Genomic DNA, 16,260 nt, shown 5'->3' with positions numbered 1-16,260 from the left:
CAACAAGTTGGCCCAGGACCCTTTGGTGCTAAAAGGGCATCATTCAGACCTGCATCTGTAGGGTGGGGAAGGGGATGCAGGAGATCAGGTGTGTCCTGAGGGTGGAGGACATCAAGTCCAGGGAAAATACCATGTTGCTGGACAGTGGATACCAATTTGAACCTTCTTAAGACTTTTGCAATCTAGGGGTGGGCTCATCACAACATGTTCATCTCTGTGGCATCTTCCCAAGACAAGCAGGCTCTGCTTCCTCCAACATGCTGAGCTGCTTCTGAAGGCAAATGTGGGGTCTTTCACAAAGAAAGGAAGGTCTCCTGATGAGAAGGACTCTCTACACTCACTCATCCTCATTCTTGCTGCTAGTGCACTGGGACATGAAGAGGATCTTAGCACTCAATGTACCAGAATGTTGTCCATCACATCTTCCATTTTCTAGCTTGCTTTCCTTCAGGTGCTTCTGGTAGTTGATTTCTTCACTTTTCTTTGTTACCAGGGCTAGTATAGACCAACACCAACCCTTCAACCATGAGAAGTCACCCGTGAAAATTCTGTTGATCTTTGCAGGCCCTGCTGAGTTATCAATGAGATGAACCTAGCTCTGGCCTCAGCTCCTTGCTGGAGACCCAACATGAAGACACTTCAGTGCTAAGTCATAAAATATAACAAGATTAAAGGATGTGATCCAGGGAACCAGCTTGAAGGGATTTCAAGAACATTTTCAACTCCTACAGCAGATACTCACTCTAGAAACTTTGTGATGACAAGAAAACTTAGTGGAGAGCCTAGCAAAATATCGAGACCCCGCTTCCTCGGCCAAATCAGCAGCTGGTCAACCTCAAGTCTTGCAGTATGGGATGAGTTCTCTCACCAAAAGAGACCCCAGTTGTAGTTGTCACAAGAAGAGGTCTCGCAGCACAGACAGGAGCAATTTGGCAGATCACCCTCTCTCTGGTGAACAGATAACCAGCAAAAACTAGTGGGGCAAGGTCAGTTCGTACACAGTTGTCCATGGCCCACTGGATGCAGAGTCAGTGATACTGCAGAGCTCATGGCATCTTCCCCCATCCAATCTGCAGGGGCCCTGCATAGGAGGTGTGGGAGAAGTGGAGTGGGAGTTGGTCTCCTGCCCCTCAGGAAGGTAGCCACTGCTGAGGAACACTGCCCTGCTTGTTCCTCTGTCGGCAGCCAATCTCCAACCCGGGCTGGGGAAGAACAATGACACAGAAAATGGCCAGAAAACCAAGTTTATTTGCCCTCCCTTCAGATTTATTTGCCACTCCCAACTGGATAAGAAAGGAATCAGACCCAGAAGGGATTTCAGTAACCCCCAGGGCTCTGGACCAGTGTTTGTCCCACTGCTCACCATCCCTGTCAAGGACTGCTGCCACCTGCCAGACAGGACCCAAGTCCCATTCATGCCTTTTCGGAAGAGCTGTGGGTGCCTCAGCTGCAGAGGGCCAAAGGAGTGTGTACCAGCCCCACTGTCTCTGCGATCTGATGTCCCAGTGTCTGCTCATATTTAAATGACAGGGAAGGGATTTTTTCCTTCATTCTGCCTTACTCCAGTTCTTAGGGTTTGTCTCCTTTGGTCCAGCCTCCACTTTCTGAACTCTCTTTCTTTGCAGCCCTTTCCCCCCTTTTTCCAAATCCCTCTTACAGCACTGAGTGTTTGTATATCCTTTTTCAAGTCTCTTCTGTTCATATATCGCCTCTTCTCTTGTGTTACAAAGAGGCAGATGCAGGAGAGAGAGCTGTGGAAAATATAACTCTACTGTAGCAGGGAGAGGTATGATCTTTCTCTTCGATTGAGGTGAGAAGACAGGCAGAGGGGAAGGAGAAGAGACCATTCCTGTTTCAGGAATCACTAGGGTGGCATGCCTCTTTCTCCTCCTCCTGGGAGTCAGTCCTGGGGGTCCTTTTGGAGGACCCTCTAAATGCTACTGCTGGCCACAGAAGCTGACATTGCAGAAGTGGTCTTTCTAAATGCAAGTTTTCCCAATAACTGATCTCTGGGGGAATGCTCAGATAGCAGATTTCCATCCCTTCTTTTCAGCCTATATTTCTATGGATGAGGAGTTACAGGTCCATAAGAAGGGTCAGTCCTTTGTGAAAGAAGGGATTCACAAGCCAGACACCTTGGTAAGCCACAAATTTCCCATGACACATCAGTGAATTGCTTTCCTTGGGCCTCAGTCCCCAATATGGAAAGCTGGAAGGATGCCACTTCTCCACCATAAAGCTATGTGAGGAAGAAAATGGTTAAAAGCAAGTGGGAAATGGAGATGTTCCATCAGGTGCCTCTGTGTCCACATCACTCCCAAGGGTAGTAGGAAAGACACCCTGCTCCAGGCTGACTGCTTGGAGAGCAAGGTGCATCATTGCAGCAGCACCTCCTCAGTAGGGTTTAAATGAGGGGACCACATTGGTAGGACACCTCCACCACCCAGGTGGGACCACCGAGGTTTCTGGGGAGGGATTTTGCCAGATGACACCTATTCCTCTGCTTCTGTAGCAAGAGAGGAGTAAGAGTAGTCCACAGTAGAGGAGCAGCAGGATCCCCAGCATGAGAGCCAGGGCCAGCTTTTGTCCCCTGCCCAACTCAGGGGCATAGGACTGGTATTGTCCCAGGACTGCCTGGGAAAATGGGAGGGGTTCTCCATGAAATCTTTCCATACAGTAAAACAACGTCAGAGCTGGGGAGCGAGGAGGGGACGACAGAGACATTCGAAAAAATACACATACACACACCCCCCAGCCAAACAATACCCACAGTGTGCTGAGGGAAAGGGAGACCCATGAATTGGGAGTTTGATAAGGATTTGCTCGTGCGCGCTCGCTCTCTCAACGGCCCCTTCAGTTTTCCCAACAACCCCCCTCCTTCCCTTGCTGGCTTTCTTGTTTGGGCCCTAAACAGTGCACCGTCTTTGTTCGGGATACAGGTGAATGACAATCATGTGATTAACACACACTCACACACACACACGCACGCACATAAAAAGCTTTTTAAGAGCGTCCAGCTTGCTCCAGACCCGAAGACGGGAGAGGAAGCTCAGGCTAAGAGGAGCTGAGGCGGCAGCAGTGGCCAGGATGAGAACGGCCACTTGGATGGATGAGCAGGCACCACCTCCTCTTTGCAAAATCCCCTTCCCGTGGAGGTGGGCACGTGAGGCAATGAGGGGCAGGTGGGGTGTGGGGGGGGCAAGATTTGGCATTTGGGGGTGGGAGGGCATCTTGCCCCTGCTGTCTTCTTGACTGCACCAGGCTGATGTGGATTTGCACTGCCTGTATCCCCCTCTGATGCTGTGGGAAGGATGGGGAATGACCTTACCAACATCGTGCCAGTGAGGGGAGCCAGGTTTCCCACACCAAAGCCAAGCCCTTGACCTACCCTGCCTCCCTAGTGGGATTTGCGTCTTTGCTGATATGAAGCTTGCTGGTCCTACCTGACATGGCTGGAGGGGAGGGCTTGGTGAGGAAGAGGAGCGGGGAGCCCGCTGCTGTAAAGGGGGAATGTCTTCCTACCCATAAGGCAGAAAGAGAAAGGGAGAGGACCAGGCAACCCGGGTGGTCATGGGAGGATTGCAGACAGCAGAGACAGTTGCTCCATGTTGGAAGTCCCACTGTCCCAGTCAGAAATTATATATCCGACATCCTCAGTGAGGACTGCATGTCCCTTTTTGTGTGGAGATGCCACTGGACCCTATCACACCTTGTCACCATGGCCATGAAATAGCTGGGAAGCTGGTTACTAGTCCTGGGGGCAAGTGAAGTCTAGTGAGGGGATGGCCAGGTGACCATCTGAACCATCCACAGGGAAAGTCAGGAAAGAATTGGAAAAATTAAAAGATTTCAAACCATTACTCTTTTAATTTGATGATTGCCTAAGTGTGATGCTCCAAGAAAGAGCAGGGAGGAGCAAAGGGAAAGGTCAGTATAATGCTTGGAAAATCTGTGAGTCTGCAGATGGTCTCACTCATGAGACATCACGGGACATGACTGATGACAGCCTGGGAGAGATCAGGACCAAGTCGTACCCTTTGCTGGAGCACCCAAGCCCAGCCCTGTCTCCACCATTTCCTCATGCCCTTCTCTCCAAATTCCTTTCCCATCTTGATGTCATGACCGTTCTCCCAGGTTCCCAGTGTGTGGATTATTTTCAAGACCTTTCCATGAAATGGAGAAGCAGAGGGTCCCAGAAACCAGTGTTTGTGTCACCCTCCTGGATTCTCCATGATCTCCAAAGAGCCCTTCAATTTGCCTTGTGTCATAGGCATCCTCCCAACAGGGAGCTGGGCACAGAAACCACTGCTGGGTTCTGGTCTTTATCACCCTGCACCGTTTTTGGCGGAAGCTTCCACTATTGGTCGTAGACCTTCCCAGATACCTCTGAGCTTCCAATTGTGGGCCTTGGTGAACTGGTTGCTCACCAGGCAGCCTAAGGAGAAAGAAAGTGGTGTGGGTCACTCAGGAAGCACAACCATACCTGCAGACATACTTGGGTTTTGGCAGCACCGCACAGAGTCTGTGTGGTTACAGGACAGTTACAGCTGCAGGGGCTGTGCAGTGGGTTTTGTCATGGGGTATCAGGGGAAGCACAAGGCAGGCAATGTCTGGAGTCATTTATTGCTGGATGAGTTGTTTGACAACGCAGTGTCCTGCACAGGGCAGCAAAAGAAATGTCACAGTGGCTGACCTCTTTAAGGATTATCATTCCCCATGAGCAACAAGGCCTGGATGATGCTGATTAGTGCATGGCCCTGCACTCCCATCACTCCAGGATTGGATGGGAGCCCTCGGGAAACTTCTTGGAGACTGGGTCTGGGACATGGTTGCAGAGTCCCATCTGGCTTCAGAGCAGGAGAAAACCTGTTCCCTCTCCAAGACACGATGAGGGCTCCCACAGGTGCAGGATACCATACCACTGCTGCCACTAGTGTGTGGCCTTGATGTGGCCAAACAGACTTTGCTGAGCAGCACTTTTTCCTCTAAACCAGTAGAGTAAGGCACCAGCTGTGCCAGAGAAGAGGTGTAGGGAAAACCTCATGGAGAGTAAAGAGGAGAATCATCCCTGAGCATTGCAAATATCCCAGGGAGCTCCCAGCCCGTCACCATGGCCAATCCAATGTTTCATGTGCATGACAAGGACTTGTGAGGGCTAAGCAGGACAATTTTCCTGCATTACTGGGGTCTGGGAAGATCAAAGAGGAACGGGGCAAGCATGTCTGTCTGCTACCTGCTTTGTTAGGTGGCACTGAGCCTACCTGGCTGTTAACCCTCTCGTCTCCTGCCAGAGAGGACAGGTGTACTTCCAAAAGGCTGATCTCAAAAAGCATGCACTGAAGGGGTAGAGTTGAGGGAGAAAGAAAGATTTTGCCTTTTCTTGGACAGAGTCTGGCATATCTAGTGTTATGTAATGGAGGGAGCTGGATGCTTTCGGTCTGCACCGCAGAGGAGAGATGCCAAGAGCAGAAAGGAAGGGAATTGTACAAGACTGGGCAGAACAACCAGAAAAGCAGAAAAGGGGACCCTCTCAACAGGACCTATGGTGGTAGCAATGCTGAGTGATCCCAGTGAGCTCATTCAGTAGTGGTCAAGGTGGCTCCAGAGCGATCTTCACCTATTGCTGGTCCTCTTAATGCAGGGAGGCTCCTGGGGAGCCGGGGGAAGGGTTAAGTCGCGAAGGCTTCAGCCTGCTGCCTTGGCCCCTGTAATTCCTCCAGAGAGTAGGACTGGGAGAACAAGGAGCCCTTTCTGTTCACAGGAATTAATAGCAAAGAGTCATCTGGGGTGTCATTCAAGCCCTGATCAGCTCCCGGAGGAATGTGAGGGAGAGTGAACGAGAGAGCACGGCCTGAGGCCGAGGCACCAGAGCCAGGGCAAGAGCAGTTTGGCTGGTAACCAGAGTTACCAGCCAGTATTTGGGCAGCAGGACTATCTTCCCCTTCACCCCGATCTTCATGTGCCCTCTACCCTGTGCAGGATCTCACCCTGACACTCATACTCAAAGGGATCCCAGCAGCTCCTAAGCTTGCCTCTTGTTACCCATCACTTCATCCCCAGGAGGGATGAGATGTCCAAGCCCGTCAACACCACAGCCTCCCCTCTGCTGAGCCTGGGGGGATGTGCCAGGCAACCAGGCGCCAGCACAACCCCACTGCCCTCACACTGCACTTGAACTGCAGGAGGCACCCCCTTTCCAGGGCTCACTCATCACCCCCAGCCTATAATGGCTGTCAGATTTGTCCTCCCAGTCAAATTTGCCCATGGAGAGGGTCTCCAGGGAGCCTTCAATCACAGGATAGCAGGCTGTAGCTTAGGGAACTACAAAGTTCAGTGCTGAAGCCTTTGCTGTTGCATTGTCTCACCCAAATTGCCTTGGTCACTGAAATTTCAGGAGAAAAAGATTAGTCTAAGGACTTGTCATGCGACTGTTTCATGGCATTTCTTCATGGCTACAGAGGAAGGCTTGAAAGTGCTGCACAGTGACACTGCAGCATTGCCTGTAGTGACAACCAGCTCTGGTGAGAAAAGAAGAGACTTTGGCCACATCTCTACTGTCCTGAGAAGGAGACTTTGGAGTGATCCATCCTACACCATGACCCCCTGCCTCTTCTCTACCTGGCCACATCATGGGCAGCTATGTGACAACGTGTGGTAGCACAGACTCAAGGCTCTGACAATGCAATGTGGTCAGCTCTACCATGTGGACTAGAGGGCCTTCAGGGTAGCCCTTCGGGTCAGCTCCAGGTGTGAGCACAGACTGCAGCTTGAGCTTACCAGCCTGGCAGCAAGTGTAGGTCGGGCAGACGGTGACCTGCATGAAATGCAAACAGAGCCATGCTGGAGTGCATGAGTAGATTTTGCTGGCCGAAACGTATCCCACCAAAGCCTCCCCTTCTCTCCCCACATACCAGGTTAGTGTATAACCAGTCTTAAGCACTAGCCCGGCATCTCAGCATCCTCCGAAAGATCCATAGTGCCACTGGGATAGACTCCTGCCCCACTCCCTGTAGCACCGCCACCACCACTACCACAATGAGCGTGCCTTGTCGTAGAGGGGTTAATAAATGATGCAAGAAAGAAGCCCTTTAATGCATGATGACCTTTGGCCTTTCATAAATCACAGTGTTGGGCTGCAAATACACGGGGGGCACAAGGCGTTGGGGGGAGAGGATGGGAGGGGGTCCATGCAGCTGCGCCACGGAGTTGACATTGTTCCCACCATCACTAAAGTGCAACAAATCCCTCTATTGTGTTCCTGGTTTATCTGGTTCCTCTTGTTTATTAGCAGAGGTTGTTTGGCGCTGGCTCCAGCCCTGGGCGGGTGGAAAGAGTGTTGGCACGCACCAGAGAAGGGGAGGGAGGGAGTGGGGGGGATCGGGACTGGAGGACGAGAGCAGTTCATCAATGGCTGTATTGTCCCATCTTTTTTGTTGCTCCTTTAATGATATGTTCGAAAAAAAGGGGATTAAAAAAAAAAAAGAGGCGGGGGTGGGGGGAGGCAAGAGAGGGAGAGAAAGACAAACGGCACAGAAGGACGTGGTAAGAATGGCTGGTCTGGGCCCACAGCGGATGCTGTTGCAGCTGGGGAGGATGGGTCGGGACAGAGCCGCGACGGGGCTGCTCTGTGCCTTTATGCTTCTTATTCAGGTCGAGAGTCGTGATCCCCAGTGGCTCAGGCTGGGCCCACTCGTGCCAACTCTATTCATGGCCAGCTGGGACCACGTGTGCATGGCAGAGAGGATGGGGCAGTGGGAGTGAGGAGTTGGGGCCAGTGGGGAAGGGGAAGGAAGGCTAATCTTCACGTCCCTCAAGACTGAACCTGCCTTCCTACAGTTGGCAATTGGGAGGCACAGTGTTCTCAAAGCATTGTCCGTGTCCTTCATCCTGCTTGGTTATTGTCCCCCAACCTACCCACCCATTATAGTAAGTAACAGGGCCACTTCCCAAATTAGCAGAGATTTTCTTGTGCCCAGATCTTGCTTACACTTGCATTTTTTCCCCTGCAGCAGCCCATGGACACATGCCCATGAAGACCTGCACTGATTTTCATGGGGATCAGTGGGGCAGTGCTTCAGGGATTGCTGGAAGGTGATTACGCTTTGCTTGCCACTTTGACTAAAGCTGGGTAAAATCGCCACAGCCACAGGGGCTTTGCTCGTCATTGCCACGTCTGTTGCTACCCATGAAGCTGAACATACACAAACATCCCTAAGAGGTGCATATCCCACCATAAACAGCCTTATTGAGATCAAAGTGAAATTTATTGATAAAAGAGTGAAATTCTGTCTGGGATGCTCAAGGGCATTTTCTTGTTCATTTCAGGCCACTGCTGGTTGGTTTTTTGCCCCATCACACCGTCTGTTTCTGCTCCAGTGACTCCACCACCTCAGAGGTGTCACATAGGGGCATGTTGACCTGGATACGCAGGAGCTCTGTGGTGACTTTTTATTTTTTATTTCAAATGGCATGACTCAGAGATTGAAACATTCTGCTGAACTTGAAATAGCAGGTTTTATTTTGTGGTTATTAGGCTCTTGTGTCCGACCTCTCATCTTTCAATCTGGGTCAAGTTTTAAATGCAAAATGCTGGCTTGAAATGAAATGTCAGAAATTCACTTTGAAAATGACCATTCACAGCATTTTGGCATTTAGAAAAGAATAATTCAGGAAAATTGCCTTGAAATGAAATGTTTTGATATTTTAAAAATTTATCTCCCACACTCGCTTTCCAGTCAAAAGTGCTTGTTGAATTATGTCTGGATTTGCAACTGGTTTCATTTCTCTGAAGTCCCATTTCTTGGTAAATTATTTACTAATAATTGCTTCCCTAGTACCAGTCATTCCCACATTCAGATGATGCCACATCCTTGCCATTCTTGGGAGGTCTCAGAGTCTCCACAAAGTGCTGGAGTGTGCTTGGGTTCTTGATTTCCCTGAGTCCCACCTTGGCACAGGTGATCTCGGAACTCACGGCAGGCCTGCCATCAGTCTGTGCCACCTACCCCATGCAGGTCAGGTGTAAAGCCCAGCACTGGCACAGCTGTACCTTTGTGGCCTTAAAAATGAGAGTCTTAAGTTCATTTAATGTGGTCGCAGATGTTTGTGCAGCTGCAGCTCAGGGTGTTTCTAAAGCGACATGTGAGGAGTGGCAGGGATGTGAAGGGCTGAGAGGAGGGAACAGGACAGACTCTCCCTCATCACATGGATATATAGCAGTGCATGCCGAGGGACCCCTTTTCACCCGAGTGGAAAATGAAGTGTGTCAAAGCTAAGTAATACTGCTGACTTAATTAAAGCTAACATTTTTCGTACTCTCTTCTCCGACATAAACATAAAATGAGAGAGTGAATTGGCCACAAAGAGATATGCAAGGTAGTGATGACAGATTGTACAGCTGCCAGCAGCTTCCCAACGCCTCATTTAAAAAGTGGTTCAGCTCCCCACCTCCTCTTCTGCCCATCACACCTCTTCAACAGAAGCTTGATGATTTTCTTCACTATAAGAAATTATCAAACCTGATTCTGGCTTCCCCCAGTCAGATCCTGCTCCATATTCAGCAGGTACTTCCATACCCAGTGTCAGCTAAAGCATCTTCCTCTGAAAAGAAAGAATGAATAGGCAAGATTCAAAGAATGAATAGGCAGTTGTCCAAGCAACAGGACAAGAGGCAATGGGCAGAAACTGATGCACAGGAAGTTCCACCTGAATATGGGGAAGAACTTCTTTACTGTGCAGGTCACTGCGTGCTGGTACAGGTGGCCAAGACAGTTTGTGGAGTCTCCCTCATTAGAGAAGTTCAAGAACCATCTGGATGCAATCCTATGAAACATGCTCTAGTATGACCCTGCTTGAGCAGCAAGGTTGGACCAGATGACGGTCCCTTCCAACCTGACCCATTCCATGATTCTGTAAATAATTCCCAGCATCAGTCAGTATCACTACTTGCTCAGACAAAACATTCAAGTACACTTGTCCTTCTCTTCCTCTAGTCCAGTGAGAGGGGACTTCATAGGACTTCTACATTAAAAACTCAGAGAGTTACAGGGTTTTCCTTGAAAAAATTTAGTCTCATGATGAGTATAACAGCAAACTGGAAACAGAGTATGGTTTGCCTGTGCCAACTTGAACTGGTGTCAACATCAACCCTTCACCTGTGCTGGACAGTCACAGGAATGTATTAAAGCCAAATCCCCTCTGAGATTCTCATGGCTCTCTTTTTTCCCATGGGCAGTCTAAGCTTTGCCCAACCTAAGGCCATCTCTCAATCTCATCAGCCCTCATAGCAGGTGGCACTTGTGGCTTTGAAGGAGAAGTTAGTGTCGGCCCAGAATAGGTCATGACATGTGACAGAAAGGACAGAGCACTGGGACCTGGATTTATAGCAGGCAAGTGCACCCCTGAGTGTCCTCAAAGGCAAAGTCTAGCCTGAGCTGCTCTCCCTGCAGGCAGCATCAGGATCACACTGCAGATGCCCTTAAGAGCATTCAGTGGGCAGTGATGAGGATGAGTCAGGTTGTCTCAAGGCTGTGCCTGCAAAGCACTGCAGTTTGCAGTAGGGAGCACCTCTCCTTCCACATGAGCAGGTAATAGAAAAGAAAATAAATTCTCATCATGTACATGAAGAGGATGTCTCATCCCAGACCACGTGAGAGACACTCCTTGGACACTGAGGTCTCAGCTGTGCTCATGGTGGACCTGACTGCTTCCAGGGGCATCCCTTGGGGTAGGGACAGGACTGTGGCACTCACTATGAACTTCGCAGTCTGAGCAGTTGTCAAGAATTTTGCCACTAGGTTTTGCTTCCCAAACCCCAGGAAAGTTCAAGGAACCACTTGCCAAAGAGTCTGGGAGTTTTTAAATGGGTATCAGCATTAAGCTGGAAATTCTTAACAAGCCCAGATCAATTTCCTAATCAAGAGGTACATTTGGGATGTTTTAAATCTAAGTGTCACCTCTTGGGAACAGCACGGGCCCTGTACCTCTGAGACAGTTCAACATTGTGCACTTTGCTCAGGAGCAGGGAAGGAGTCATAGCCTGCCGGGATGTGTGACACGGTGACTAGAGGAGCATGGCACTGCTCGCTGAGCATCCCGGCCCAGATGGCACAGCTGAACCTGGGGGGCAGCAGGACTCCCCGGCACCACCGGCTGCACCAGTGCCTGCTCCCACGCTGTCCGCAGCACAGCTGCCTCATGTCCCCTCCTCTCCCTATCCCCCAGAGGACAACGCTGTATCCGTGGTCCCCTGGCTACCAACGTGGCCCCTCTGTCAGGGGTCCCCTGGCTCACTGGTCAGCTCTGTTTGAATCAAGGCATGAGAATTTTTCCCTCGTTCGCACAATCATCTTGCCTTGCCCCCCCAGCCATCAATATCCTCCTTCCCTGCCTCCCTCCTCCTTCCCGCCGCCTCCCCCTTCTCTCGCTGGAACTTCCCTGCAGCTGCAGAGCTGGCCAGACAATCGGGTGTTTTAGAGAAATACATTTTTGGGCTAATTTGCCATGCATAAGTGTTTCTCTTACCCTTTAAAGGCAGGGAACAAAGAGCACATTCTCTGGGAGCTCTGCCCTGTTGTGAGCAGCCCTGCAGCTGTACAGCACTGTGCTACCCTCCGCTCTCCTGCTCCATTCTGCTAACTGTGCAAAGAGATGAGGCTCTGCTTCTCCCCGGGACCACAACATCTCCTATTCGTCACTACACATTTCTTTCTGCTTTGTATTTTTTTTTAAAGCAGAGCCAGAACAAGTGTGGAGGGAAGGGATTTGGCAGCACTGTCACCTAGACTGAGTTGCCAGATCCTCCAGGTAGAGTCTTTTGTGTTGAGACATTGTTTATTTAGAAACAGTCTTAATTTTCCTTTGTTTGGGGCTTAATCCTGTGTCCGAGTGAAGTATTTGTTATATTCCCTTGATAAGTAACACTGGGGCAATGTGTTACACACACCATATTAGAATGCATGAAATTTTGTCCTATCGAGAAAACCTAGTCAAAATGTAAGTCCTGTGAGAGGTTTACAGGTTCTATTTTCGCACTTCAAACACTTATACCCATTCCTGTCCATCTCTGGAACTGTTCAAGGTCAGGTTATGTGGGGCTTTGAGGAACCTTGTCTACTGGGGTGGCATCCCCGTCCATGGAGGGGAGGTTGGGAATAGAGGATTTTTAGGGTCCCTTCCAAACCAAACCGTTCTATGATTCTATGATTCCTGGATGGGAAGATTTTCCTTTTTAAGGCTAAGTTGCTGAGTGATGAAAGATTTGGCCTGGTGCATTAGATTGGGAAGAAGACTCAGATGTTCTGGCATGAATCACTCACAGGTTGTGGGAGAAGGAGATAGCCTGGAGCAGCTGGACACTGAGGAACTAAAGACTTTTGTCACTTTTTGAGAATCCCATTTCAGCACTTGCTGAATAATCTTTTTCCTATCCATAGAAAGCTGTCCAGCAAACTGCTTCCCAAGTGGAGTGACAGGTTCTGGTATAAGCAAAACAAGACTTTTAAAACAGCCACAGTAAATTCACTCACCATTTTAGCAGCACCGTATCCAGGCAAATTCTTTCCATCAGCCCACTCCCATCTGCTGTAAATATTAACTCAGTCCAAACCAGGCCCATTTTCAGATCCAAATTCAACACTGTCTATGGCAAACCCAGTCAAATCTAGACTACACAGAACATGCCCATCACTTTGCTCCCTATGGTTTTGTGGGAGAGGAGAGGAGAACATGTGGAACGTGTGGAACTTGGCGGAACATGTAGCACAGGAAAAGGTTATGGACTGTGGACTAAGAGCTTCTAAGTCAGGAAAAGCCAGCTTGGAGGAAATGATAGCTAGAGAATTGTATGGTATAAGAAGGTGTAATCAACAGCACCACCCAAGTGCTAGGACAGTGGGACAGGTTGAGCCTCACCTAGCACAGTCCATTTCTTCCTGACTCCATGAGCTCTTTGCACTCAACAAGGTTGGTAGCCATATGCACCCAGGACCTAGGAGGCTGTGAATGGAGACAAGGCTCAAAGATGTGCATTAACTGACAGTGTAGTAGCACTTGCTCCACACAGAACACCACCTGCTTGTAGCTCAGCTGAGATCTCAATGCTCTGAGACTCCTGCCTTGCTGTGCTACTGTGAATGAGTTGTAGGAGGTAGCAGTGGAGAACTTCAAGTTTTTTAGTTTTCAAACCTCATTTCAAACTCCAGAACTCTCTCTTCTGACCTTACAGTAACTCCAGTAAGTGCCAATCAGGTATTAAAACCATAATGCCAAGAAAAAGTCAATTTTTGCCAGACTCACACCTGCAATAGTGAAAATCCCATTGAGCAATGAGTTTAATCACATTTAGTATCCCCTCTGGGTAAATGTCCTCCAATCCCTTTAGGAGACTGAATTTGAACATTTCCCTGGCAGGACTGCAGGAAACATTACACAGCACAGGTGGTCTAAGTAGCACAGGTAGGTTGGACTTTAAGACCAAGTGCCAACACAAACACTCCAAAGCCCTGGATGAGGTTAGCAGGAGCAAAATTCAGCTCCAGCCTTTGTGGTTACCATCTCAGTAAGACAGAGGGAGAGATAGAAAAGAAAGGGAGGGAGAAGGTCAGATGGTGGGGGAGGGCTGGGAGCCTGCAGATTTCTGTTGCCACATGATTTTCCTGGTTGTTTTCAAACCGCTGCTCTAACAGACACACACGAGTCCCATGTGATCGCTTATTTACGAAAGCACAGTTGTAAAGCTGTGTGCATCTCACATCCGCTCAGAGTCCACCTGACTGCGGGCTCCACGGGCACCCACTGCATCCTCCCCATCTGCGCCATCAGGCCAAGGGGGATGGGTGACCCATGATGAGTGGACACTGCTCTTGACCTTGTGAGACAATGAAGCAGAGAGGAGAACTGCCTTTCCATTTCCAGACTGCTCTTTGCACCCCTTTGCCTGGTACTGTGTTAGGAGGCTCCAGAGGTAGGGTGCTGTCCCTTCTGTTATAAGTAGAAAAAGCTTTTCTTTCAGATCTGTCTGTCTTGCTTCTTCTGTTTTGTAGAGCACCTAGAAGCAAGCTCGTATTCAAACTAACACAGCCTATGCCTATATCCACCATCTTCATGTAGGTGCAGATCCTGTTTCCTTGGGTAGAACTTTTTCTGGTACCATCATCACAAAAGTCTCCTTTCATCTGAAGATCCACTCAATAAAAGAGGAAATCTCCTTATAAAGAACAGGGAGGAGGTGAAGGGAGAGAGTTCACTATTAAATAAAGATGGTTATTTCTTTGGAAATGGAGGATTTGGCTTATCTTCAATTCATTTGTACAGAGAAACCCTAACTCCAGTAAAATTGTTCTTCTCAGCCAAAGAGAGGACTAAGACATGAGCAAGAGAGATGAAATGTGTGAGAACAGACGTTTTGAAGGCCAGCAATAGAAACTGAATTCACAGAGGCCACGATGGGACAAGATTATTCTGTGGTAAACCATTTATTTTTTGGGCAGTGTTTTCCTTACTCCACAGTCCTATCTGCCAGCATCTCTAGGAAAAATGTCAATGGGAAAGAGTAATCGTTTCATATGCTGCAAAAACCTCTACAGCGATCTTTTCCAAAACCAAGGCTTCTATGAAGAAAGGACATCTGACATTTTAAAACTTTGGTAGGGTCAAACCACCCAACATCATCCCTACATCCTTTTCCCAGACAACCAAACCTTGTTTTAAATTGCCCAAGAGCCAAGACCGCTGCCTCGCCACACAGACTATGCCTCCCATGGCCATGCTTCTTTCCCTCATGCTCAGTAAATCGCCTCCATGAAGGGTTAATTCAACCAGGGCCTTTTACTCCAAGTTGTTTTCCAAGTAGCTGAGAGAATAGGTCTCTTGTTACAAACATGGCTTCTGGGCATTTGGTGATGCTTTCCCTTTTTTCTCTCTCATTACTACAAAAGGATCTTTTGTTCTCATCTCTCTGTCTCATTTACTCTCCCCCACCCTGCTCTCGCCTCTTCCCTCCATTGGCTGCCAAGTGACTAAGGAATGGCAAAAAATGGCCATAGCTTGGTCATGGCAAATATTTCTTCCCTTATTATCTGATAGAGACCTTGAGCATCTATGTGAAGGGCCCTCTGCCTTCCCCCGGGCTTTTCTTAGACGTGGGGAAAAATGAGTCAGACACAACATGGCAGGATATAAGTTGAATCAGCCCAACATGCTAATGGAAATGTCTTGTGAATTGAGTCATGATGTCCGTTTCAGGAAAATTAAATGATAGGAACCGAGAACTGGCAGGAGTCGAGTGGCAGCTTCAGCAGGTCTAGATTTTTATGGGAACTTGGCATTTATTAAAAAATACATAGGAGGTACAAAAAAGTCACTTTCTTGCCTCCACATTTACTGATTCAGCTGTTTGTAAGCTGGAGCCATCACTCTTTGTTGGATGGGTTGTAGTGTCTCATGGTTTCTCTGCACTACTGTTGTAAATCTTGTGCATGATCTACCACAGAAAAGTTGTGGCAAGTCCCCAGGAACATTGTCTTCCCACACCCCATTGAAATTATACCTCAGGCATTCCCATAGGCATCCTTCTAGCTACAGTCTCCTTGCACATGCTGCTCCACTGAGTCACCTCACACGTACACAGATATGCATAAGATCACATGACACCAAAGTCACTGCAACTTCTACAGTGACCTTTCTGCAGCAGAAACAATTCCTTAGTCACATTCCCACCTCCCTGCCTTTTACAGCATTTGGGTATATACTTCACTGATACTGTCTTCTGCAAAAAATAAAATTCTTCAGTCTCACCTGAAGCAAATCCTCTTGCCTTTCTGCTCACCTTCTCTACTCACCCTCCTGACTCCTCTGACCACCCTTTGTCCTGAGTTCATTTCAGTCCATGTCATGCTTTAGGTGAACACAGCATATGCTGCTTGGGTCCATCTGCCAAGCTTTCTGCACTCTTCTCCCATTCAGTGCCTTAACTGTTTTGGAAGGTCCTGGAAACAATAATGAAATTTCAGCCTTAGCAACATCCCGCACACACAGATACAAAGCTGTGGACGTAAGGCGTCATGCGGAGAATTTTTACTCCTGTAGCGAAGGGGAATGGACTATACAGATAAAAGGGCCATTATATTCCCACATTAGAAGGACTTCTTGTCTGGTGGATTTTAACCAAGCTGGTTAAAACATCATGAAAACGATGCACTGACCAACTCTTTATATTCATATGACTCTGCCCACAATAAAGATTTGTGCTTAGTCAAACAT

This window comes from Pipra filicauda, unplaced genomic scaffold (assembly GCF_003945595.2).
Source record: "Pipra filicauda isolate LSUMZ 115617 unplaced genomic scaffold, ASM394559v2 scaffold384_size681814_pilon, whole genome shotgun sequence".
NCBI lineage: Eukaryota > Metazoa > Chordata > Aves > Passeriformes > Pipridae > Pipra > Pipra filicauda.
This window is presented reverse-complemented; position numbering follows the sequence as displayed.